At 39.8% G+C, this 25,133-nt stretch overlaps 2 protein-coding genes across 4 annotated transcripts in view; one reads left to right on the plus strand and one right to left on the minus strand.

Annotated features, from left to right (window-relative positions):
• Positions 1–17,676, minus strand: part of SNAP23 (synaptosome associated protein 23) — a 35,152-nt gene extending 17,476 nt beyond the window's left edge. The window contains exon 1 of one of the 2 annotated variants that reach the window (XM_059913512.1): positions 17,563–17,676. The gene's annotated coding sequence lies outside the window, so the exon portion shown is untranslated. The remainder of the gene's footprint in view (positions 1–17,562) is intronic. The other variant, XM_059913513.1, reaches the window with a different exon arrangement.
• Positions 17,677–20,562: 2,886 nt separating this feature from the next.
• Positions 20,563–25,133, plus strand: part of ZNF106 (zinc finger protein 106) — a 61,718-nt gene continuing 57,147 nt past the window's right edge. For both annotated transcript variants that reach the window (XM_059913517.1, XM_059913518.1), the window contains exon 1: positions 20,563–20,695. The gene's annotated coding sequence lies outside the window, so the exon portion shown is untranslated. The remainder of the gene's footprint in view (positions 20,696–25,133) is intronic.

A 25,133-nucleotide genomic window follows, 5' to 3' on the forward strand; every position in this document is an offset into this window, starting at 1 on the left:
TAAATGGGAGTAAGTGAGACAAAGCAGAATTGTAAGGGGAAGGCCAAAGAGAGACAAAGAATAATACTCCCCAGGCTCTTTTAGCCTTTACTAAACTGCTCAGAAGTGTCAGGCAGGGTGCAAGCTAGAACTAGCTATATAGCTTTACTTGTATTTATTATCTCCAGAAGTTTTTCTCATGGAGTCAGGAAAGGCTATCGAGAATGGTAGAGTAAAGAGAATTAGAGAAGGGGGAGGGGAAGGAAAAATGAAACGTCACTTGACACAAAGATCCCATTAAACTTACTTTTCTTGGGTATAACCCAATAGATTAAATATCTGTGCCATTTTCCCAATGCTCCTGGGAACTTACGCTATATGTGTGCCTTTGAGATGAAAATGTAAGATTTTTCTCAGTGCTTTTACACCCTGTTTCCCTTACTATGGTTCACTCGGGCTTACTAGCAGACTCCTAGTTTATCTTTCTTAATTTCTTTTCTGTTATAAACCTTGGGGGGAGAGGGGAGGAAGAAATGTTCACTGAGCATGTACTATGTATCATATACCCATCTAAGTTATTTATATATGTCATTATGTCTGTTATACCACTTTATAGGTGGGGAAACTAAGGCTCAGTTTAAGTAAGTAATTTGCCCAAGGTGACTGAGTAAAGGGCAGATTTATTATTCAAGGCTGGATCAACTCTGAAACCAAGGCTATCTCACGGTCTCGTATATAGTCTTACTGTTGGATGTACCGCCCCTTAATAAGATATGAGAACTGTTGAATATAAGAATATAGGCTAAGCACTCTACCTGATGGCTCATTTCAAAATTTCAGATACTTTCTATAGTAATACCATGAAATCTTATCTCTTTCACAGACTCAAAGATGGTTAAACTGAAGGAAGAACTAGAAAGACCAGAGCAATCATGGTTTTCATCTGTTTTATAATAATTTAGAACCTGAAAAATATCTACATTAATTTAGAAAACGAAAATAATACTACTGGAAAGAAAGAATACAAAGTAAAAAGGACTCAGAACTTAATCAACAGGAGAGCCACATGTCTTCATTGATAAAAATGGAGGGATACTCAGGAAGTAATGAAGAAATAGCACTTTAAATCACTGGTTCCTGACAAGACCAATATAAGAATGATTTTATAAAGTATTAACTCAGTTTATACTGGAAAGCAAGGATTTTGCATTAAATTATTCTACCATTAGTTTCCTGCCTATTCCTTCTCTTAAAACGTAGTTAATCACAATGTAAGTTGCTCTATGAGTTACACTCATACAGTTATTACTGTACTCTTTAACAGTTTGATAAAATTTGCAATTCTCTTTGGCATATTTTGATTAGACTTTCATGGTAACTAATGTATTTACAACAAGTAGAAACTTCTGTTCAGAGCAGGCTAGCACAGTGGTTAGTAGTGGGAGCTCCAGCATCCAAATTCTGGCCCCAAAACTGTATTTGTTGTGTGACCCTGGGCAAGCTACCTATCCCCACTAAAGTTCAGTGTCTGCATTTGTAAGATAGAGATAACAGATCTATTTCAAAGGCTTTTTTGGTGAAGATTAAAAAAGATGATCCAGGGCTTCCCTGGTGGCACAGTGGTTGAGAATCTGCCTGCCAATGCAGGGGACACGGGTTCGAGCCCTGGTCTGGGAAGATCCCACATGCTGCGGAGCAACTGGGCCCGTGAGCCACAACTACTGAGCTTGCGCGTCTGGAGCCTGTGCTCCGCAACAAGAGAGGCCGCTACAGTGAGAGGCCAGCGCACCGCAATGAAGAGTGGCCCACGCTTGCTGCAACTAGAGAAAGCCCTAGCACAGAAACGAAGACCCAACACAGCCATAAATAAATATATAAACAAGTAAATAATTAAAAAAAAAAAAAGATGATCCATACAACGTGCTTAGCACAGTGCCTGAAGCATAGCTGGTATTCAAGTGTTAGCCATTATTTCAATATCATTAGGGAAGCAGAAATAGTAGGCAAAACAAAAGTAAAGTAACAGTGTTAAATATGAGTGATATCAATGTAAATGCAACCGAAAATAATTGCTACTAAATATTAACTGTTCCATCTGAAGACTAAATTTGAATATTAAAGTTGATGATACTGTATAGGCTATACTATTTTCATGCCAGTCATGAGGCCTGTGGTTCTCCCACATAATCAATCAGCTCATGGAAGTGATGCTGGTCCATGAAGGTTACCTCTCACTACTGGTTAATTAAACTTCACTGCTTGTTATCAAAAAAAAAAAAAAAAAAAAAAAATCCATCAGGATGGAGAACTAAACCAAGTTTCCGGTTGATAGCTACTAATCTAGACAAATATATATAACTTTGCATGTCTAAAAAATTAAAGACTTAAAAAAATTAAATGATTCTTTTTTTCTGGCTAAAGCCGGCAAACACAAACCACAAAAGGGCTTAGGTTATTATGAAGGTTAGTATATTATACAGTGAACAAAGGAGACTTAAAAAAAAATTAAGTATGTGCTATAATTACCGGAGGGTTAAAATATGGGTAGAAAAAAGTCTGGAAGGGAATCATCAAAATATAACCAATGGCTGTTGTGATATAGTAGAATTAAAAGTGATTTTTCTTCTTTTTCCAAATAGTTTGTAATGTACTACTTTTAAATTTCATACATTTATTTTTATTGTAAAATATGATAGTTTACGACAACCAAGAAAAGAGATTTATAAGATTGGAGAAAACAAGGACAAGGAATAAATTCTAGACCCTGATTCATAAGCATAATATCAATTCTTAGCCTTTCCTGAGACAGATCTTCCAGTTGGCACATATTCGCAGTAAGTGTAAATCTGTGGAAACATTTCTGTCCACTAATTGATGATCACCCACCCCAACCATAAAAGTATAGAAATAATACAGTGGAAAAATTTGTCCTAAACTGCTAAAAGTTGTTTAGAGAAAAGGCCCTTGCTACGGTTTGGCTGGGAAACATACTTCACATGATGTGGCAGGAGTGGGCTCTAATGGAGTCTGAATAAGTTCTTAGTACTTTCATGGCAAAATACTAAGAAATGGATAAAAGAGGATCCCATAAAGAAGCAGAGAATGTAGCTGTAATTGAGAATTAACAACAGCTCCATCCTGGAGTACAGTCAATCTTCTGTCATAGCCCCTCACCTCCAGTGTATTCTTGTTCTCTAACTTTTCTAATGACATTCAGCTCCGTCAGGGATTCAAAGAAAATGTATGAAATGAGAAGCCATTTAAATGAAAGTCTGGGACTTCCCAGTTGGCGCAGCAGTTAAGACTCCGCGCTCCCAATGCAGGGGGCCCGGGTTCGATCCCTGGTCAGGGAACTAGATCCCACATGCATGCCACAACTAAGAGTTCGCATGCCACAACTAAGGAGCCTGCTGGCCGCATCTAAGACCTGGTGCAACCTAAAATAAATACATAAATTAATAAATAAATGAAAGTCTGTAGGATTTGCTTTAAAATAATTAGAAGTTGGGACTTCCATGGTGGTCCAGTGGTTAAGATTCCACACTCCCACTGCAGGGGGAGCAGGTCCGATCCCTGGTCGGGGAGCTAAGATCCCATATGCTATGTGGTGAAAAAACAAACAAACAAACAACAAATGTGGGGAAATGGGTGGGAGTATAGAGGATGCAAAGAATGGCCATGATTGCTGAAGCTGGGTGAATAATACACGGAGGGTCATTATGCTACTTTCTCAACTTTTTATTATGAAAAAATTTAAAAATATACAAAAAATATTTTAAATGGCAGCTAACTTTTTAATAATCTTTACTCACCATTTTGAAAGTCTAGATAGTGGGAAGGGGATTGAGAGGACTCTAACTACAATAGTTGATATTTATAAAGCATTATACATGCAAGACACTCTTCAAAGAAATATTAAAAAAATATAAATACACACACACATTCATTAATCCTTACAACACTGTCTTAGTCCATTAAGGCTTCAATAACAAAATACCACAGACTGGGTATTTTAAAAGTTCTTGTAAGGGCCCTCTTTATGATTTAAAGCACCCTCACATTGTGGGAGGGGCTAGGAGCTCTCTGGTGTCTCTTTTATAAGAGACTAATCCCATTAATGAGGGTTTCACCCTCATGGTTTAAGCACCACCCAAAGACTCTACCTACTAACACCATCACATCCAGCATTACGATGTTAACATATGAATTTTGGAGGGGAGGACATACAAACATTCAACCCTAGCAAACACTGTTTAATCCCACATTTTACAGATGTACAAACTAAGGAACAGTGAGGTTAAGCAACTTTTGCAAGTAGAGCCAGGATGAAACCCAGGAAGATTGCTCTAGAGCATGTGTTTTCAATTACTATTATGCATATTAGATGGAGAGCAGAGAACCACATTATCAAGTCATTCAAATCTGTAGCAGTTTTGCCCAAAGAAAAGTACAGTTGACCCTTGAACAATGCAGGGGTTACGTTAGTACTGTAGTAGGTATTTATTGGAAAAAAAAAAATCTGCGTTTAAGTGTATCCACCCAGTTTAAACCCACCTTGTTCAAGGGTCAACCTGTATACACATGAAGTCCCTGTGAGACAGGAAGGGGGCTGGGCACAACCTTTAAAAGAATGGCATTGCCACTGAGGACACAACATAAACTGGTTACATAAACTGGTTAGGTCCAAGATGGCGGAAGAGTCGACTTCCACTAGACCTTGGGCCTCAGTATACGCTCATCATAATACATCAGCAAGCTAAATGACACATCCACAGGCGCCATGACAGTTCCGAGGCCGACCATAAAAGGCCAAAAAGTGGGTGGTGGCCCAATTCCTGGAAATCCCTGCCCCTTCCTCAAAATAGCTGGAATAATCTTCCCACTCATTAGCCTATGAAATTACCCACCCCTATAAAAATTGACAACCCCGTACCTTGGGGCCCTCGCCTTCTGAGATGGCCCACACTCTGTCTATGGAGTGTGTATCTCTCCCTGAATAAACCTTCTTTCACTTTACTATGGCGCTCTTGAATTCTTTCCTACGCCAAGCCAAGAACCCACACTCCGGCCCTCCCAGCGACTCACCTGAGAGCTGGGACATGACCATCCTCTCGAGTCCCACTTTCTTTCCTGCAACACCTGCCTTCTGTTTTTCAAGTTGCAAGTCTAACTCCATGCTTAAAGCACATTTTAGAGCAGTGATTCCCAGCCTTGGCTACACGTTATAATCACCTGATGAGCCTTTATAAATCTGGAGGCCAAGGCTGCAGCCCACACTAATTAAATAAGAATCTCTGCGGGTGGGAGCCAGGCATCAGTCAGTTTTAAAACTCTCCAGGTGATTTCAATGTGTGGCCAAGGTTGAAAACCACTGTTTCAGATAAAAGTTTTTGTTTTTTTAATATACAAACAAGTACTAATGGATGATATTCTCCCTGTTAACAATTCTCGTACCTAATGGAGGAAAAACATAGATAGAGGCTAACGACACAGGACAAGAACAACTTAGGCTTCAAAAAGTTAAACACAGAACTACCATGGGATCTAGCAATTTCATGCCTACATATATTAGAAATGAAAACGTATGTCCACACAAAAACTTGTACACCAATGTTAAAGCAGCATTATTCGTAAGAGTCAAAAAGAAGGAAAAAACTGAGAGGGGGATGAAGATGGCAGAGTAGCATGACGTGGAGCTCAACCTCCCCAACAAACACATCAAAAACACATCTACAAGTGGAACAATTCTCAGGGAAAACTGCTGGAAACTGACAGAAGAACTCCTATACAACCAAAGCTACAAGAGAGATCTCCATGTAACGGAGTAGGATAGAAAAAAGGCATCAGGTCAGGATCTGCAACCTTGGGAGGGATCTGGAAGGAAGAGAAGGCCTGCACGGGCAGACTCTCACCCTGGGGAACAAGCAGGTCAAGCAACAATCTGGACATCCCAGTCCTGGGGTCCTGCGCAAAGGAGAAAAGCCCTGTTGGCTGATGGGAGAACCACTATGACACAATGAAGGGCTGCAGAAGAATAGACTCTACTTGAGAGGAGTGCACATGTGCTGGCCTGCCAACAATCAGGGAGAAGAGAGCCTTGCACTGGTAGCTGCATCCTTGCAGATCCTGAGTTCAAAGGTGGTAATAAAAATGCTAATTGAATTAAGAAAGATTATCAATAGAAATGCAGGTCACTGGTACAAAGATCTAGAAACTATAAAAATGAACCAGTCAAAAACAGATAATTCGGGCTTCCCTGGTGGTGCAGTGGTTGAGAATCTGCCTGCCAATGCAGGGGACACGGGTTCGAGCCCTGGTCTGGGAAGATCCCACATGCCGCGGAGCAACTGGGCCCGTGACCCACAACTACTGAGCCTGAGCGTCTGGAGCCTCTGCTCCGCAACAGGAGAGGCCGCGATAGTGACAGGCCCGCGCACCGCGATGAAGAGTGGCCCCCACTCGCCGCAACTGGAGAAAGCCCTCACACAGAAATGAAGACCCAACACAGCCAAAAATAAACATAATAAATAAATAATAAATAAAAATCAAAAAAAAAAAAACCAGATAATTCAATTGCTGAGATAAAAAGCAATCTGGAAGCAATGAATAGCTGATTAAATGACACAAAAGTAAGTGATCTGTAAGATAGAATAATGGAAATAACCCAGTCAGAACAAACAGAACATACAACTCAATAACAACAACAAAAAACAACCCAATTGGGGCTTCCCTGGTGGCACAGTGGTTGAGAATCTGCCTGCCAATGCAGGGGACACGGGTTCGAGCCCTGGTCTGGGAAGATCCCACATGTCATGGAGCAACTAGACCCGTGAGCCACAACTACTGAGCCTGTGCGTCTGGAGCCTGTGCTCCGCAACGAGAAGCCGTGACAGTGAGAGGCCCACGCACCGCGATGAAGAGTGGCCCCCACTCGCCTCAACTAGAGAAAGCCCTCACACAGAAACAAAGACCGAACACAGCCAAAAAATAAAAAATAAAAAAATAAAAATTAAAATAAAACAAAAAAACCCCACCCAATTAGAAAATGGGCAGGGACTTCCCTGGTGGCACAGTGGTTAAGACTCCACACTCCCTCTGCGTGCCACAACTACTGAAGCCCACGCACCTAGAGTCCACGCTCCGCAACAAGAGAAGCCACCACAATGAGAAGCCCGTGCACCACAACAAAGAATAGTCCCCACCCACCGCAACTAGAGAAAGCCGATGCACAGCAACGAAGACCCAATGCAGCCAAAAATAAATAAATAAAATAAATTAATTAAAATAATAATAATAAAAAAAAAGACTCCACGCTCCCAATGCAGGGGGCCCAGGGTTTGATCCCTGGTCAGGGAACTAGATCCCACATACATGCCGCAACTAACAGTGCGCATGCCGCAACTAAGGAGCCCGCCTGCTGCAACTAAGACCCAGTGCAACCAAATAAATTAAAAAAAAAAAAAAAAAAAAGGGCAGAAGGGACTTCCCTGGTGGCCCAGGGGTTAAGAATCCGCCTTCCAATGCAGGGGATGTGGGTTCGATCCCTGGTTGGGGAACTAAGATCTCACATGCTGCGGGGCAACTAAGCCCATGCACTCTAGAGCCTGTGTGCCACAACCAGACAGCCCACACGTCACAACTACTGAGCCTGTGCACCACAACTAGAAAGAAGCCCACATGCCTCAACGAAAGATCCCACACAGTGCAAGGAAGATTCTATGTGCTGCAACTAATACCTGATGCAGCCAAACAAATAAATATTGAAAAAAAAAAAGGGCAGAATATCTAAATAGACATTTCCCCAAAGAAGACATACATATGGCCAACAGGCACATGAAAAGATGCTCAACATCACTGACTATTAGAGAAATGCAAATTGAAACTACAATGAGGTATCACTTCACACTGGTCAGAGTGGCCATCATCAAAAAGTCTATAAATAATAAATGCTAGAGAGGGTGTGGGGAAAAGGGAACCCTCCTACACTGTTGGTGGGAATGTAAATTGGTGCAGCCATCGTGGAAAACAGTATGGAGCTTCCTTAAAAAACTAAAAATAGAGCTACCATATGATCCAGCAACCCCACTCCTGGGTATGTATCTGGAAAAAAATGAAAACTCTAATTCAAAAAGATACATGCACCCCAATGTTCATTGCAGCACTATTTACGATAGGCAAGACATGGAAGCAACCTAAATGTCCATTGACAGAGGAATGGATAAAGAAAATGTGGTATATATATATATACACAATAGAATATTACTCAGCTATAAAAAAAATGAAATATTGCCATCTGTAGCAACATGGATAAACCTAGAGAATATTATGCTTAGTGAAATCAGTCAGACAAAGACAAATACTATATGATATCACTTATATGTAGAATCTAAAAAATAATACAAATGAATCTATGTACAAAATAGAGACAGACTCACAGACATAGAAAACAAACGTATGCTTACCTAAGGGGAGGTGGGAAGGAACAAATTAGGAGTATGGGATTAACAGATACAAACTACTATACATAAAATAGATAAGCAATGAGGATTTACTGTATAGCACAGGGAATTATACTCAATATCTTGTAATAACCTATAATGGAATATAATCTAAAAAAAAATAAATAACTGAACCACTATGCTTGTACACTCAAAACAAACACAGTATAGTAAATCAACTATACTTCAATTTAAAAAGAAGTAGGGAAAAACTCAAATGTCCAGGACTTCCCTGGTGGCACAGTGGATAAGAATCCGCCTGCCAATGCAGGGGACATGGGTTCGATCCCTGGTCCGGGAAGATCCCACATGCTGTGGAGCAACTAAGCCCATGTGCCACAACTACTGAGCCTGCGCTCTAGAGCCCGTGAGCCACAACTACTGAGCCTGTGTGCCACGTGCCACAACTACTGAGCCCACGTGCCACAACTACTGAACCCGCATGCCACAACTACTGAAGTCCACATGCCTAGAGCCTGTGCTCCACATCAAGAGAAGCCACCGCAAGGAGAAGCCTGCGCACCCCAACAAACAGTAGCCCCTACTTGCCACAACTAGAGGAAGCCCGCGCACAGCAACAAAGACCCAACGCAGCCAAAAATTTTAAAAAAACCAAAAAAACAAAAAACAAAAAACTTGGGACTTCCCTGGTGGTGGAGAGGTTAGGAATCTGCCTGCCAATGCAGGGGACGCGGGTTTAATCCCTGGTCTGAGAAGATCCCACATGCCGCGGAGCAACTAAGCTCGTGCGCCACAACTACTGAGTCTGCGCTCTAGAGCCCACGAGCCACAACTACTGAGCCCAGGTGCCACAACTACTGAAGCCTGCACGTCTAGAGCCCGTGCTCCGCAACAAGAGAAGCCACCACAAGGAGAAGCCTGCACACCGCAACGAAGAGTAGCCCCCGCTCGCCGCAACTAGAGAAAGCCCATGCACAGCAATGAAGACCCAATGCAGCCAAAAATAAATAAATAAATAAATTTATTAAAAAACAAACAAAAAACTCAAACGTCCATACAATGGAGTATCATTCAGCCACAGAAAGGAAGTTTACATGCTACAACATGTATGAGCCTTGGAAGCATTATTCTTAGTGAACAAAGCCAGATACAAAAGGCCGCATATTGTATGATGCTATTTATATGAAATGTCCAGGAGAGATAAATCCATAAAGGCAGAAAGTAGATCAGTGGTTGCCACGGTTAGGGGGACGTAGGACTGACTACCAATAGATATGGGGTTGTTTTGGGGTGATGGAAATGTTCTGGAATTAGTGGTGATGGCTGCACAGCCTTATGAATATGATAAAAGCCACTAAATGGCATACTTTAAAATGGGGAATTTTAAGTTATGTTAATAGTATCTCAATAATATCTCTCAGTTTTTCAATAAAAACAAAAAAAAAGACTTAAGGTTGGAGAAAGAATAGTCAAGTAAAAGAAAAGAAAGTATGAGTAAGAATTAAAAGGAAGATAGGAAGGAAAACATTAATTTTGTAGCTTTTCTTATGCTAAACAAACTATTTTCTGCCACAGTGTAAAATCTAAGTTAGAGATTTAGTTAAAATAAATGATAGTAGTTATAGAGTAGGCACCACTGAAATAAAAAACATATTTTACATTAAATGAATCACATTTCTTCTCCAGGAAGAAAAATGGTGGTGGAAAATAGGGTAGAACAACCACATTAAGAAATACACCTGATGCCCTTCTTCAATAACTTCTTCATTCCAACTTGGAATTCTGTAAACATGCCTTTCTGCATTTTTAAAAGGGAAAAAATTCCAAGTTTTCTTTCTTGTAATGAGAGAAAATTATTTTTTTTAAACTGGTACTCCTGGCTATTATTAATAAGTGTGCAAGAGAAAGTGAAACCTAAATAAGGCAACAAATTCATTATTTATATGTTAGTATATCTGAAAACACTGACTTTTTGGAAAAGACTTAAAATGGTCATTATACAAGGTTAAACACTATAATTCTCATCAATAAATCTTAAGGCTACGTAAAAAACTATGTACAGTTTAAAAACTAAAGGTCAAAAATGTAAAGGTCCACCCTATCTTAAATTACATGGAATAAAAATGTTTAAAAAATTTTACAGGTGATTTTTTAAAAAATAAATTTATTTATTTTTTTAACTTATTTTTTTACTGTGTTGGGTCTTTGTTGCTGCACGCGGGCTTTCTCTAGTTGCGGCGAGCAGGGGCTACTCTTCGTTGCAGTGCGCGGGCTTCTCATTGCAGTGGCTTCTCTTGTTGCAGAGCACAGGCTCTAGGCACGCAGGCTTCAGTAGTTGTGGCTCATGGGCTTAGTTGCTCCGCGGTATGTGGGATCTTCCCCAACCAGGGCTCGAACCTGTGTCCCTTGCGTTGGCAGGCAGATTCTTACCCACTGCACCACCAGGGAAGCCCTTTACAGGTGATTTTTATTTGCCTTATACAATAATGTATTTTCTAAATTTTCTGTAAAAATCACTTTAACATTAGAAAAGTTACAGACATACACTGGTTTTGTAGACAGATTTCGGAACACTCTAGAACTTTGTTAACAGCAAAAGTCTATGCTATAACTACAAACCTTTGATTGATAATAAAAAACTCTAAAAGATAAAAAATGTTGCAAGCTCCAATGACAAAAGAAAAATTGATATAATAGTATTCTTCAAGCCCAGGTTATCTATGGGCATTTCAATTCTTACTCCTATACAATTAAAGTTTACTTGACCACTATTTAAGAAAATAAAATGCTGATTTAAAAAAAATCAAAACTCTCAAAAGATAATGCAATACATACAAGAAAAATTTAAATATCCCTATTCTTTGGCCTTTCCCACTTTTATCAATTTAGAAGAAAATCACAGATATAGGCAAAACTACATTAGTCCCAGTATTATTTATAGTGTTAAAAACACTGAAGTGGTCTAAATAACCAGTGATAGAGATTTGACTGAAAAATTATGGTATAACTACATGATGGAATGTTATTCAGCCATTAAAATTTATTTTTGAAGATGTGATATTCTTCCATATTTAATTTTGATCAAATACATATACATGGTTTGAGACGTCGAACAGTTCTACACCAATAAATAGCAGTTCCCCTGACCTTCCTCTTCCCCCAAACCAACTCCTGCTCCCAGGACCCCAGAGGCAAAATTTTCAACAGTATTAGTTATTTTAGTGTTTAACTCCCAACTTCTAAATCATGCTTATAGTGTTGTTTCTTGATATTTGCCAATTTTGGGTATCATCCACTGACTTTCTACAATGAAGATATTTAGCTCTTACACCTTCCCATCCCCTCCTAGTTTTGATGTTCATCCTCACATTATAGACTGGTTGGCTTATTAAATTCTTGGCTGGAAATCAGAAGTTCTAAAGCAGTGAAGAAGTATATTCACCTTTGTCTATCCCACTCAAATGCAGATGACCATAAAATCCTTCCAAGAATACTTCTATTAATCCCAAGGAACCCAGGGTTCCATGGAACACCATTTGGAAAACACCAGCCTACAGAAATTTCTGCTTAATTAACCAATTATGTGTGAACAAAGTTTCCGTTTAATTCTCATCTCAGAGAATTATCTCTAAAGAGAAATAAACCTCAGAGATCATCTAGTCCAACTTTTTTATGCTAATAGAATAAAATGCAACTCTGAGGCTTCCTTTACGCAGTCGTTACTGGAAAAGTGGCGGGGGGGGGGTATACTTCTTGGAACAGACTTGATGGTAGCTGAGAAAGAGAAAGCAGAGGAGTGTGGTCATACGAGGGCAAGCGAGACCGAGGTCCAGCTGAAGAGGAAAACTATAGGCCAGGGATGTCAGAAGAGAATTGGTAAAAACTACCATGTAGCTATGGTGACCTCCCCAAGGGAGCTGAACACTTCCTTTTGCTGACAGAGAGCAAGGAGGAGTCAGCAGCCCACCTAGTCTGAAGGTGTGGAAGAAAGGAACCCTGGTCCTAGAATTCATCTCTCTCAATACATTCCACAAACATTTTTCAAGCATCTACTATCAAGTAAGGGAACATATTTTGATGCCAAGAAAATTACCTTTGTTTCTTTTGCAATGTTTATTTTATGCTACCTGCCTCCAAATATATACAGCTTTCCTTTTCACTTAAGTTTTCTAATTGTTTTATGCACATAAATTCTGCCTCTCTACAAGACTATCCTCTTCCTAGCCTGAGGCTAAGACCATCTGAAATACTGTCAAGGCCTAGTTGGGTTGAATATGATTTCAGTTATAATTCTCCTGTGACTAAACCTTCTACATCCAGATAAGGTGAGATAATTTAATAAATTGTGTTGAATGAGCATAATGTAGTGGTTCATAACACAGACTCTGAGGTCAGATCGACCCTGAGTTCATCCTAGCCCTGGTAAAATTTACTTAACATATTCAAGTCTCAGTTTCCTCATTCGTTAGGATTACAGTTCTTCCTCTCAGGGCTGTTTCAGAAATAAAATTAGTTAAGGTATATAAAGTGCTTAGCACAGAGCAAAGCCTCATGAAATGACAATTACTAATGAACTGCGCATTTTCGCTCATGTTATTTGTTAACGTTCTCCGTGGCATCTGACTCCTGGTATCAAAATGTTTGAGAAGCTAATCAGAAAGTTTCCAGGTAAACTTAGAAGCAGAGCCAAAATACTTGGATGGTTGGGGTGAATATTTTATTCAGGCTATTGGAAGCCTTGCCAATCATCCCTACCTCACACGTGGTATCTCATGTTGTGAGTTATTAGGTGCCATTCCAGGCACCTAATAAAGTACTAGTATATGCACAATGCACCTAAGCAGCTCTTTTTTTAAGACTCTTAAACGTGAGTAATGGAGAATAAATGGAAAGAACAGAAAAAAGGATTACAGAGAACGAAGTAGAAATTCAGATATGAACCATGACTTACTGCATAAAAGAATTTAGTTTCTCTTTAGAAATATATTTCATTCATAGATTCCATTTTTAATATGGAACATTAAGTGTTCACACACAAAGAAGGAAGGAAGGAAGAAAAAATGTTCACACTTATACTCACAAAGTACAGATACATGGTATTCCAAAACACTCTAAACATTCTAGGTTAGGCCAAAAAGAATACACACTCTGATTAGGAAATTTAATTCTTCCTGAAAGCATTTAGATGAGATGAGAGTCTTATTTATGTTAGGGTTCATTTCTTCCTTCTAATTCCCCCTATAGGAACAACTTTAGCAATTCTTATACCAAGGCCCCAAAGCTATGCAAATGTAAGAAGTACACCTCTGAATCATACCTATTAAATACATTGGTTTCAAAGACTGCTGAAGCACGTGAATCAAGACAGAAATCATACTACTGAGGGAGAAGGTACCACTAAAGACCACTAACCAAAAAGATCAAAATTACACTTCAGTTTTACAGAAGCACCTATTATAACTTAATTGCTTGATGTCCAACACCTAGTTTTCAAGTCCTGCTCAGTCTTGGAACTTCTGCAATTCTACTCTAAGTGACCAGGATATAATCCTGGGGAGGAAGATCTAGGTGTGATTATAATTAATTATATTGACCACGTCTAAAGGAAAGGCCGTGAGAACAGAAAAGGGATGATCTATATGAAAGATAAGAAGGAGGCTCAAGAATGCAGCAGTCATTCCCCAGGGAAGAGAGAGACGCAGTCTGGCAGACCTAAGTATGGTATCTGCCAGGGAAATACCAAGTGTGAGGTGGGGAGGACTGGCATGGCTTTACCTTGCCTGAGAGAAATATTCACCTAAACCACCCAAGTATTTTGGCCCTAATTCCAAGTTTACTTAGACGCTTTCTGGTAAGCTTCTCAAATATCCTGATATGAGGAGTCAGGTGCCACAGGCAGAAAACATAAGCATTCAGATCCCTGGAAAGGAATATCTCTCACAGCATATTGAATGGCATTCTTCTTTATACAAAAAGTAATACGGTGTAGTGGTTAAGTGGCCAGTATTTGGAGGCATAATGGTTTCAAATCATGACTATTGCTTACTTAACTTCTCTGTTCTTCAGTTTTCTCATTAAATGAGAATATAATGCTTACTTCAAGTGTTGTTATAAGGATTGAGTTAATTTATACAAAGCATTTAGAACCCTGCTAGAATGTAATGCTCACTAAAACTATTATAATTTTTCATAATAATTATTAAACACCTCTCAAGATTGTGATTTGGGAATCAAAGCACAATCAACTCTAAAAAAATTGTGATTTTAGACTATTAAAGAAGTGCCACAGGGAATTCCCTGGTGGTCCAGTGGTTAGGATTCAGTGCTTTCACTGCTGGGGCCTGGGTTCTATCCCTGGTCAGGGAACTAAGACCCCATGAGCTACACCGCACCGCCAAAAGGAAAAAAAAAGAAGTGCCACAAGGTAGTCATGCAGGAATATAACGTGTGTATGTGTGTGCCTGTGTACAGAGGGGGCAGGATGGCTTTAAAAGGCAGGTAGGAGAGAGGTTATGAAGGGCTTATATCCTATGCCAAGAAGTTTGGATTTTATTTTAAAAGTATAAAGAGGCAGCCTAAAGGTAATCTCAATTGTCAAACCTTGTTAAAATAAATGTTAAGATTTTAAGATGAGGGAATTCCAGAAAAACATAGTGAACAGTGATTTAAATATTTTAGTAGCAATTCAACCTAAACTGAAATCAAAACCAAAATGTCAGTGACTTAAAGGACTGCAAATGGAATCCCATCTCCACCCCCCAATATTACAAAAAGAACAGTAGATGCTGTTTCCTGGCTCCACAATCCACTTCCTCCAATTGTTAGACGCACTGGATCCATCTGTTCCAAGCCTCTACCCGCCCAAGACAAAGAAAAAACCAGTCCTTGTCATCTACTTCTCTGTCAATCTACAGACCTGGAAACAAAATATGGCACTGGAATAAAAAGTTCAGCACTCTTAGATGCAAGCAACATCATATATTATAAATGTTAACATATACATAACGCAGAGTACAAACACAGTTAAAAAACAGATTTCCAGAATATTTAAGACAGAGGAACACACAGGAGGAAAACAAAGCACCTTAATTCAGAGGAAACAAAACAAAAGGCAGCTGATTTCACAAAAATGTCAAAGAGCACACATCCTCTTTTTCACTTCTGCTATTCTAATCTACTTTCATCTGGTGAAACCAGATAAGTAAGTTTATTAGAACTGTGTCACAGTAATGAAGGCCATCATCACAAGGCTCACAGAATTTTGGTTGGAGTCCACTGGCCTTAGAGTTTAGGTAGTCCAATCTTCACTTTCTCTTAAAAATGAGTAGATTAGGCCCAAAGCAGTATTTTCCAAAGTGCAGAGCAAGAACAAGAAATTATTTTAGTTGTTATACAAGCAATACTTATGCACTTAATACTTATGTATTTATTATAATATGTACTAGAAAAAGTTATAAAATATAGCAAATCCGTGATTTCACAGATTGTCACTTTGGAAGAGGGTAATATTTAAAGGAAAGTCTATTAAAATTTGATGTAAAATAGTAACACAGATGATCTTCTAAAATGCATAATTTATGATGGTGGTATGGTTCATGCCAAGTGAAGTACCACAGCTGTCCCATGAGCAACAGGACCTGTTTGTTTGCTCTCCTCTTGGTTCAAGGTTGTGTCCTGAATGATTAGAAGAGATGTGACCTTTAGTTCAGTGAGCTTGTTACTTAAGTTGATTTAGAGTAAAAGAAACAAACACTAAGATGCATACAGAAATTCTACTGTTCGTAGGAAAGAGTATAATATTGTTAAGAAAATAATGGCACAGTAAGTCATTCCTATTCTGGAACTAAGATAACAGCAGTTTTCTAGTGCATACTCACATACCACAAGCACCTAAAAAAAGAACCCTAGCAACACTGATAAATATTTAAGTTGTAGGTTGTTATATGATCATTTTATTTACTTTCACATGACCTGTCAAAGGAGCAGGGTAATGTAAGAAGAGGTTTTTCTAATATCAATATTTGTTAATATTTATATGAATGTGTTTCTTCTCATTACCTCTTGCCAAAGGAATGAATGACCAGTGATCACTGGATGCCTTTGGCATCAACTTTACTGGTGGCAGAAATATTAATATTTTAAAATTTTACTATGAAATATTTTAAGATTAGATGTTGAAGTATTCTTGCTAATGATGTCTCATGAATTTCAAGTGTGGTATTTTCCAGGCAAGACAAGAAAGTGGGAGAACCATTTCTATCTGGCCATAGCTGCAGTACTTCACCCGGACATCTGAAAACCAGTCTTAAGGGCACCAGGGCAGATGGAGTAATATCACTCTCAATTCTCGAAATATCTGCTACTAAGAAGCTACATTATTTTCACAAGGCAAAGGGAACACTGTCAGAAGCTGCCAGTGTCCATAACTCTCCTCTCCCAATAGCCCCCACCCCTCCCCGAAGTAGATGACAAGTAGCAAAAGGCAAAATACTACCCCTTTTTCATCTTCTTTTCCCAACTTTGACGACTTTCGGTTTCCTCTAACTCCCATCTGCCTTACCTAGCATTGTGGTGACTAACAATGAAAAAATGTCCCAGGTAAAATAGCACTTTCCAGGACTTTCCCCCCGCCCCCCTTACTCCGTGGAATTCGATCTTTTACCCACCCTTTCCTTCGTGTGTCTTCAGTAAAGCCGCGAGGTAAGAATGGACTTTCCTGGAGAGCATGGACTCTCCAATGCCATAAACCTCAGAAACCTTCTTCAAACAACTAGTTCAGAGTTACCTGATCACTGTGGCCACCATACAGTCTATTAATCCCGATCGCAGCAACACTGCGAGGGTGGGAGGTGAGGGAGTGGGAGTTTACCCCTGCTAGCTTTCAAGGAAGGGTCCAGAGAACCATCATCTCTCCACCCTTCCTCCTCTGGCCCCTAGATAGTCTCCAGGCACCTCGCGTCCTCGATCCGGGCCAGACCTGCCCAGTCGGGGCCAGAGCGCCCGCTCCTCCCCTTAAGCCCGACGCCACCAACTTTTCAACCGTCACTATATACTCTTTCTCTTTGGGATTATGATCCCAATCTTCACCCGGCCAGCTCCCTCAGCCCCACTCCTGGAGACTCACCAAGCAGTTCCGGCCACTCCTCTCCGGCCGCGGCAGCTCGGACACCCGCAGGCCGGACTCCAGGCTGCGCCCCAGCTGCACCTTTTTTGCGCCTGCGCTCGCCGGACCTGCGCGCCTGCGCACTTCCCCAGCGCGGCGGGCGTGGACACACCCCTGCAGCTGGAGCCAATCACTGTGCGGAGGCTTTAAATCTCCTTGCCACGCAGGCGGAGAGCCTGGGGACTCGCCGGTTAACCGGATAATTCGAGTCCCTCGCGAAGGTGGGAAGTGTTCATACAGCAAACATTTACTGAGGGCAAACAGTGTTCCAGGCACTGTGCGGGATGAATGCTGAGAAAAAGAAGGCGAATAGAATGCCTTCCCTGCCCTCTGTCTAGATTTGGGAGAAAGATATGTACACAAATTATGGTGGCCTGAATATAATGCTTGACATATAGAAAATCCGAGGCGCTGCTGGCGCACAATGAACTAAGCTTTTTATTCTTAGGGGTATCTGGAAGGGTTCCCGGAGGAAGTGACTTTTGAATCATGAAGGATAAGCAGGAGTTCCCCCGGAAGTCCGGGAGGGAGATAGAGATTTCCAGACTGTGGGCACTGGAGAGTCCAAGAAGAACATAGCGCCTTCTGGAAATTTCCTTGTAGTTCATCCTATTTAGAGGCTTAAAGTTCATCGTATATGTTCCGGTGAAGGGGGGAATGAGTCTTTAAAAGTTGGCAATGGCCAGATCTTGGAAGATCTTGCATTTTTGGACTAGTGAACCTGCACTTTACCATGATCACTGAAAATATTGAAGGGTTTTAAGCAGGTCCGGAAACGGTTCCAGGCACCTCTAAGAATAAAGCATCGTGCTGGAAATAAAAGAGTTTCAAAGGAGTTGTCTGTTCCTAAGGAGTCAAGGAAGATGAACCCTGAGAAATGTCTTTTCAATTTAGCAACATTGGTGATCTTAGTGAAAGCTATGTGGTGAAATAATGAGGTTGAAAGATAGATTGTACTAGTTTGAAGAGAGAGGAGATGCAGAAACGGGGACAAATTGTAGAATGCTTTTGGAGAGTTTGGTCTTGAAGGGAGGCTGGAAAGAGGATGACAAGGGGTCAAAGTTTTTTGTTTCTGTTTTTTTGTTGTTATTAGAATTAAGACAGGAGAAACTTAAGCATGATAGGGAAGATACAATTGAGAAAAAACTGTTTTAAAGAGAAGAGTTAGTCAGTAGGTAAAGATCTTGAGTGGGTAAGAGCAGAGGCAATCTAAAGCACTGTTGGAAGGAAAGGTCTTGGAAACAAGATAGAGAAGATATCTCCTCAATTTTTTTTCCCTCAATTTTAATGAGAGGAAGTATTTGTAAGTTTGTATGTTTAGTAACAGGAACTTAAAGAATTTAACTTAACCATCTCATCTGATGGTCTCTGTTTTCTCTGTGAAGTAGGAGACAAGGTCACCTACTGATAAAGAGTTAGGAGTTTTAAGAAAAGTAGAGAAGATTTGGAATATTGTTGTAGAAAGTGATGGAGCAAGTTGACCAGAAAAAAGTAGTAGGACAGGTAAGTGGTGTTGAGGGCCTGTATAAGATTGGAAAAAATGAACTCACCAGTTTCTGCCCTCCTGCGTGGCTTTCTTAAGCAGTAATCACTTCTTGAGGGTAGAAGTGGAGAAAATGAGTTCATTTAGGGTTGGGATGGTGGCTGGTATAATGCTGTGGTTCTCAACCAAGGATATTTTTGCTCCCCAGAGGACACTTGGCAAAGTCTGGAGATTTTTTTTTCTTTTCCTTTGGGAGATATTTTTGACTGTCAGGACAACAAGTGTGTATGTGTGGGAGGTGGGAGTCATAAGGGGGGTACTATAGGCATGTAGTGTCCAAGGATGCTGCTGCATATCCTGCAATGCACAGAACAGCACAAGTGTTATTTCTAAAATGTGAATAGTGCCAAGGTTGAAAAACGCTGATCTACGATTACCTTGATGCTCACCAACAGCTGACCTTGGTCTTCTACAAGCTTTCTCTTGGACTATGGCCCTGAGATTATAGGGTAAAGCAATTCTTACACTGCATGCCTTTAAAAGAGAGAATGGGCAGCATACCCCACACCTTGGTGTTTCAAAGACTTGTGATGTCACAAATACAGAATAGGAATAAGTTCTTCAATCCTCTAGAAGCAAATCTGGATTTTACACATAGATGGAGGGAGCTGCTTACTTTGATTTGAGGCATTGAAGGTCTTGTTAAACATAGATATTATTAGAAGTTTTCAATAATATAGGAAATTCACATCATTATCAACTTTAATGTAACTTGGTTTATCTGACTAGTTTTAGTCACTAAAAGAAGATCCTGAGGGAATGGTTATGGGCTAACTTTAATGATGAATATAAATACATTGGTACTAATAAGAATATAATCATTGGTGTTGATGGATTATCTGCTTTGTGACAGGCACCATTCATGGACAGGCACTTGACCTATGTTTTGTCATTCACTCCCAGCAACACCCTGAGAGATAAGATATCAGTATCCTAATTTTAACTCTGAGTGAAGTGAGGTTCAAGAAAACTTGTAATTTTCCCAATATCACAAATTACTAGTACCTAGGTCAAGATTTGACCTGAGGTCTGTCCTAAAGCTCTTGCACCTTCCATTAAGTTTCAATAAGTTTTACAAGGAAGGCGTGGTTGGAAATTTAGCCACAACAGTTGCCACTACCTAAAGGGAATGGTCGGGACTTAGGAAGAGAGTAGGAGCAAGAGGGAGGGCCAGAAAGAGCAAAAAGAATGAAAAAGAAACGAGGGAGGCTGGTCACAGCACCGTCCGGTGCAGCGGATGAACTCTTCCGGCCTTTGGTCTTCTTCCATTCTTTTGCAGTAAAGCCTCTTTCCTCTGTGTCCGTTGTTCACTCTCGTGTGTTCAAATAAAGCTAGGTTATTGAGAAAGGCTGAGCGCGGAGGGAAAAAAAAAAGGAGCGCGACGGCGGCGCTGTGCGCCTGCGCTCTGGCGGCGGCGGCGGCGGTGCCAGGCGGGGAGCGGGTCCGGAGCGGGCCACCGGACCCGAAGCTGAGGGGGGCGGCTGGGGCGTCAGTGGGCTCCGTCGCCGGGGCCTCGGAGGCATGATGGAGTAAGAGGGTTCGGCTGTAAGTGTGAGTATCCAAGGGCCGGGTTGCGCTGAGGCGTATCGGAGCCCGAGGGTCCCGGTGGTCTGCCACTTTAGGGAGGATGTTGGGCTTCAGGACGCGGCAGGTCTCTGCTCCTGCGGGCTGCGGCGCCGGCGCGGCGGGTCGTCCCCTCTCCCAGAATCGGCGCGGGTTTACGGGCAGGCGGTGCTTCTGGCTTCGGGGTACAGGTTCTGGCGGGGGCGTTCCGGCTCTGCTCCCAGCTCCAGAGGGAAACGTGGCTCCAGAGGGAAACGTGGTTCCAGAGGCTTGACCTTTCGGAGAGGTCGCTGACCTCCTTCGTTCCCCCCCCGGGGCCGCAGGGACCCCATAGACCCAGGTGCCCTTTATGGCCTACACGTCTCAGGCCACGGACACCTTTCCACCTCTTGTGACTGACAGCCTTCGTTCTTTTTCCTCCTTCCGTCTTCTCTCCCTGTGGGATTCGTCTTAATAATAGCAGCTAATTATGGAGCGCTTACTATGGGTCAATTTAATATTTAGTCCGAATCTCAGTGCATAGTTATGGAGAGAAAATGCTTTGCACCCCACTTCCCCTTCAACCTGCTCAATTTAATCATCTTTGAGAGTCAGATTAAGCCATCTTGTTGGGAAGTTTTAGATTTCCATGGCTTTTAGCAATTTGGGACTCCCATCCTAGTTAAGGAAAGTTCTCTTACCTAGCAAATGAGTCTTTTTCCACCATAATGGTTTATATCAAATTTACTCAAGCCAAAATAACTTTTGAGCACTTACTAAGAGCCAAATACTCTTCTAAGCCCCATGGAAAATTTTAAAATTTGTTTTAAGCCCTGTTCTCAAGTGAGTGAAACAATGGAAGATAATATTTAGATTCAATTAGGATTTATCTAGCACCTACTACACATGTGCCAGATACACTCAGGTCTGTCACAAAAAATTAATGAGATATTATAATGAAAGTTGGTTTTTTTGGAGCACATTTCAGATGAGGTCGCTGAGAGTTTGATGGTAATTTGCTCAAGGTAACCTAGCTAGGGTAAGTGGTGAAGTGGTGAAATTCACATACGATGACAAATCTCATCCTTTTCCTGTTACATCAAGTTCAATATTGTAAGCACTTCTGTTGAGAAGCAACTATACTACAGTTATAGTTTCTAGAGTTAACTATTGAGACTAGAAAATGATAGGAGCCTTAATTAAAGATACTAGATCAGGTTAGTTCACAACCAATTGCTTTGATTAAAAGGAAGATATTTAAAAAGGAAAAACTGTGAGTGGTGATTATTGTACGTATATACATGCATAGAATATCTCTGGAAGAATACATAAGAAACTGGTAACAGTAATAAGTTGGAGGTGGCTGGGAGTCACCAGCCAGTGGGAGAGGAATAATTTTCTCTGTAAGCCTTTTTTTTTTTTTTTTAATGAAAACTTCTAAACATCCAGAAAAGTAGGAAAAACACTATTTTGAATCCCCTGTAAATCAATCACTCAGGTTTTCAAATCTGTTAATATTCTGCTGTATTTGTTTTTATTCCTGACATTTCAACCCTAAATACTTTATCGTGTTTCTAATACTAATGTGTTTCTAATAAAAAGAACATTTTTTTGCATAACCCTATATAATAATCACACTGAACAACAATAATTTCTATATATTATCTGACACTCAATCCTTATTAAAATTTCCCCAAATTATTCCTTTTTTTCTTTTTACCATTTTTGATCCATCTTCCAATCAAAGTTTGTGCATTGAGTTTGACTGTTATGTCTCTTGAAGTCTTTTTAAGTCTAGAAGTTACCTTTTTTTCTTTCCCTTTTCTTTTTTCATCATGACTCAAAGAACGTTGTACGATTATCTGGATTTATCTGATTGATTCCTAGTGTTATCATTTAACATGTTACTACAGACTTGAAGGTAGAGGTAATACTTGATTAGTTTGGGTAAACACTTTGGGGACTATATCAAAGATAAGGCTGTGTAGTCTAGTTTTCCCCCTGATAGTGGTGCTAAGATTGATTAGTGGGTTCAGGTGGTAAGTCTGAGTCCTTCCTTGTAAAGTTGCATTTCACCCCTTGAAACCAGCTGTAAGCCCTTTTGTACCTTTATAATTTTGAAACTTGTGTTAACTATTTAAAATACAAATAATTATCTTTAAAAAGACAAAACTCACTGCAAGAAATTCTCTTCTTTTTTTTTCTCTCTCTTTTTTTTTTTTTTTAAACTGAAACCCTGATAACTAGGTGGCATTGTTCTCATAGAAGAGGAAATGAAGTTTGGAGAGATCAAAATTTACTTAAGGTGGTAGACACATTAGGTATTTTTGCTTAACTCCAAGGTCACGCTTTTTCCACCATATTTTGTAAACTATAAACTAGTTATGTAAATATAAAATTGTTATTACTCCTGGTAGTTATGCTATTTGTCCCTTTGAATCTTTTTAGACGGGTAATCAATATCTAATGAGATTAGACTTTTTGGAGTATCAGTAAACTGGAATTGATCTTTGTGGTGTGATAGCCTGTAATGAACCACTCTGAAGGTTCAAAATATGTGAAAGTCAAACTTTTTGATGATTTCTGGAGTTCCAAAAAAGTTCCCTACCTGGAACCATTATATAGTCTTGGTTCTTGGGCCTAAAGTCTTCTTTGTTTAAAAATATGAGTTAAAAAATTTTTTTTAATTTTAAAAACAATAATACAGTTGACCCTTGGACAACATGGGTTTGAACTGCATGGGTCCACTTATATGGTGATTTTTAAAAAATATTAAATACTACAGTATTGCATCATCTGTGGTTGGTTGAATTTGTATATAGGGAGGGCTGACTACAAATTATATGTGGATTTTTGACTGTGAGGAGGGTCAGACCTCCTAACCCCCATGTTGTTCAAGGGTCAACTGTATATGTGTATTTTGCTTAAATTTTTGGAGAGTACAAAAGGATTTATAGTGAAAAGTAAATCCCTGATCCCCATGTCCTCAGTTCTTTTTCCCAGAGGCAATGACTGTTACTAGTTTCTTGAGTATCCCAGTGGAGATATTCTATACATGTGTATATGTCATCAGGGTAAATTCTGACATTCATATGTAGAAGTATCTTAGTAGTATAACCTGAAATAATACTACTGTTGAAGGTTATACTCCAGTTTTTATTATGTTTCTGTTACAGACATCTTTGCTGATTTCATTCATTCAACAGATATTGCATACCTGTTCTATACCAGATGGTGTGCCACGTAATGGGAATAAAATGGTGAACAAGACAGGCATTCCGGCTTGCTGTCATGGAGCTTACACTCTATTGGGAGAGGCAGTTATTAAGCAAACAATTATACTAATAACTAAATATAGCAAAGATTTAGTACCTGCTTTGTGCAAAACACTATGGACTTTCTAATTTATTCCTCATAACAGCCCTCTAACATTGGTACTGATATTATTTTTATTTTATAAATGTGGAAACTGAAGTATAGAAAAATTAAATTACTTGCTCAAGATCACATAGCTAGTAAGTGATAGAGCCAGGTTTCAAACCCAAGCAGTCTGGCTATATAGATCTTGCTTTCTTCCATTACCCTAATGCAGTGGTTTTCAGTGATGGTTTGGGGATCATCCCTCAGGGAGGTTTGGAAATTTGCAGGGGTGTTTTTGGTTTCAAAATAATTGGGAGGGTGACACTGAGTTTAGTGGATGGAGATCAGGGATGTTAGACATCCTGCAGTGTAAGGGACATCCATGTATAGTAAAAAGTTATTCCACATCTTGTGTCACTTTCAGATGTCCCAGAGGGTTTTTCATGTAGGTGAAAATTGTGTTTATGATTATCTGAGCCTAGAATCAAATTTGTTTTACATATAAATACGCAGTATTATTATTATTATTATTATTTTGCATAGAGCATAGTTATCATGTAAATCAAGAGACTGTGGTTTCTTTATTTCAGAAAGTTTATCAAGAGTTGGTCACTATTTTGGAAGGTCATATCACAGACAGCAATGTTATTCATGGTATTTTTATCAACAATAAAATACCTATATCTGTCTGTATTTGTAATTGTCACATTCGTAGTCTTATTTAATATCATGCCAAAGCATTTATATGTTGAAATACATATTGTTTTATAATAAATTTTCTTTTTTATTATAGCTAGCACATTATTTTAAAATTTACATGTGTAAGTTACAGTAGCTCTGAATTTCATTTCAGGAAGGATAAAGAGGTGTTATAAAATATTTACAATAAAAAGACGGTGTAAAAATATCTTTAAAGAAAAAAATTGTATGGTGACAATTGGGAAAGCTGACTGAGGAGCAGACTGGGGATTCTTATAATAATCCCTCATATTTATGTATGAATGAAAATTCCCATAATGTTTTAGGAAAAAGGGTATTGGGTCTGATATGGTTGAGAACTGCTGCTCTACTGTCTGCCTCAGAAATA

The sequence above is a fragment of the Balaenoptera ricei genome, chromosome 2 (assembly GCF_028023285.1).
Source record: "Balaenoptera ricei isolate mBalRic1 chromosome 2, mBalRic1.hap2, whole genome shotgun sequence".
Taxonomy (NCBI): Eukaryota; Metazoa; Chordata; class Mammalia; order Artiodactyla; family Balaenopteridae; genus Balaenoptera; species Balaenoptera ricei.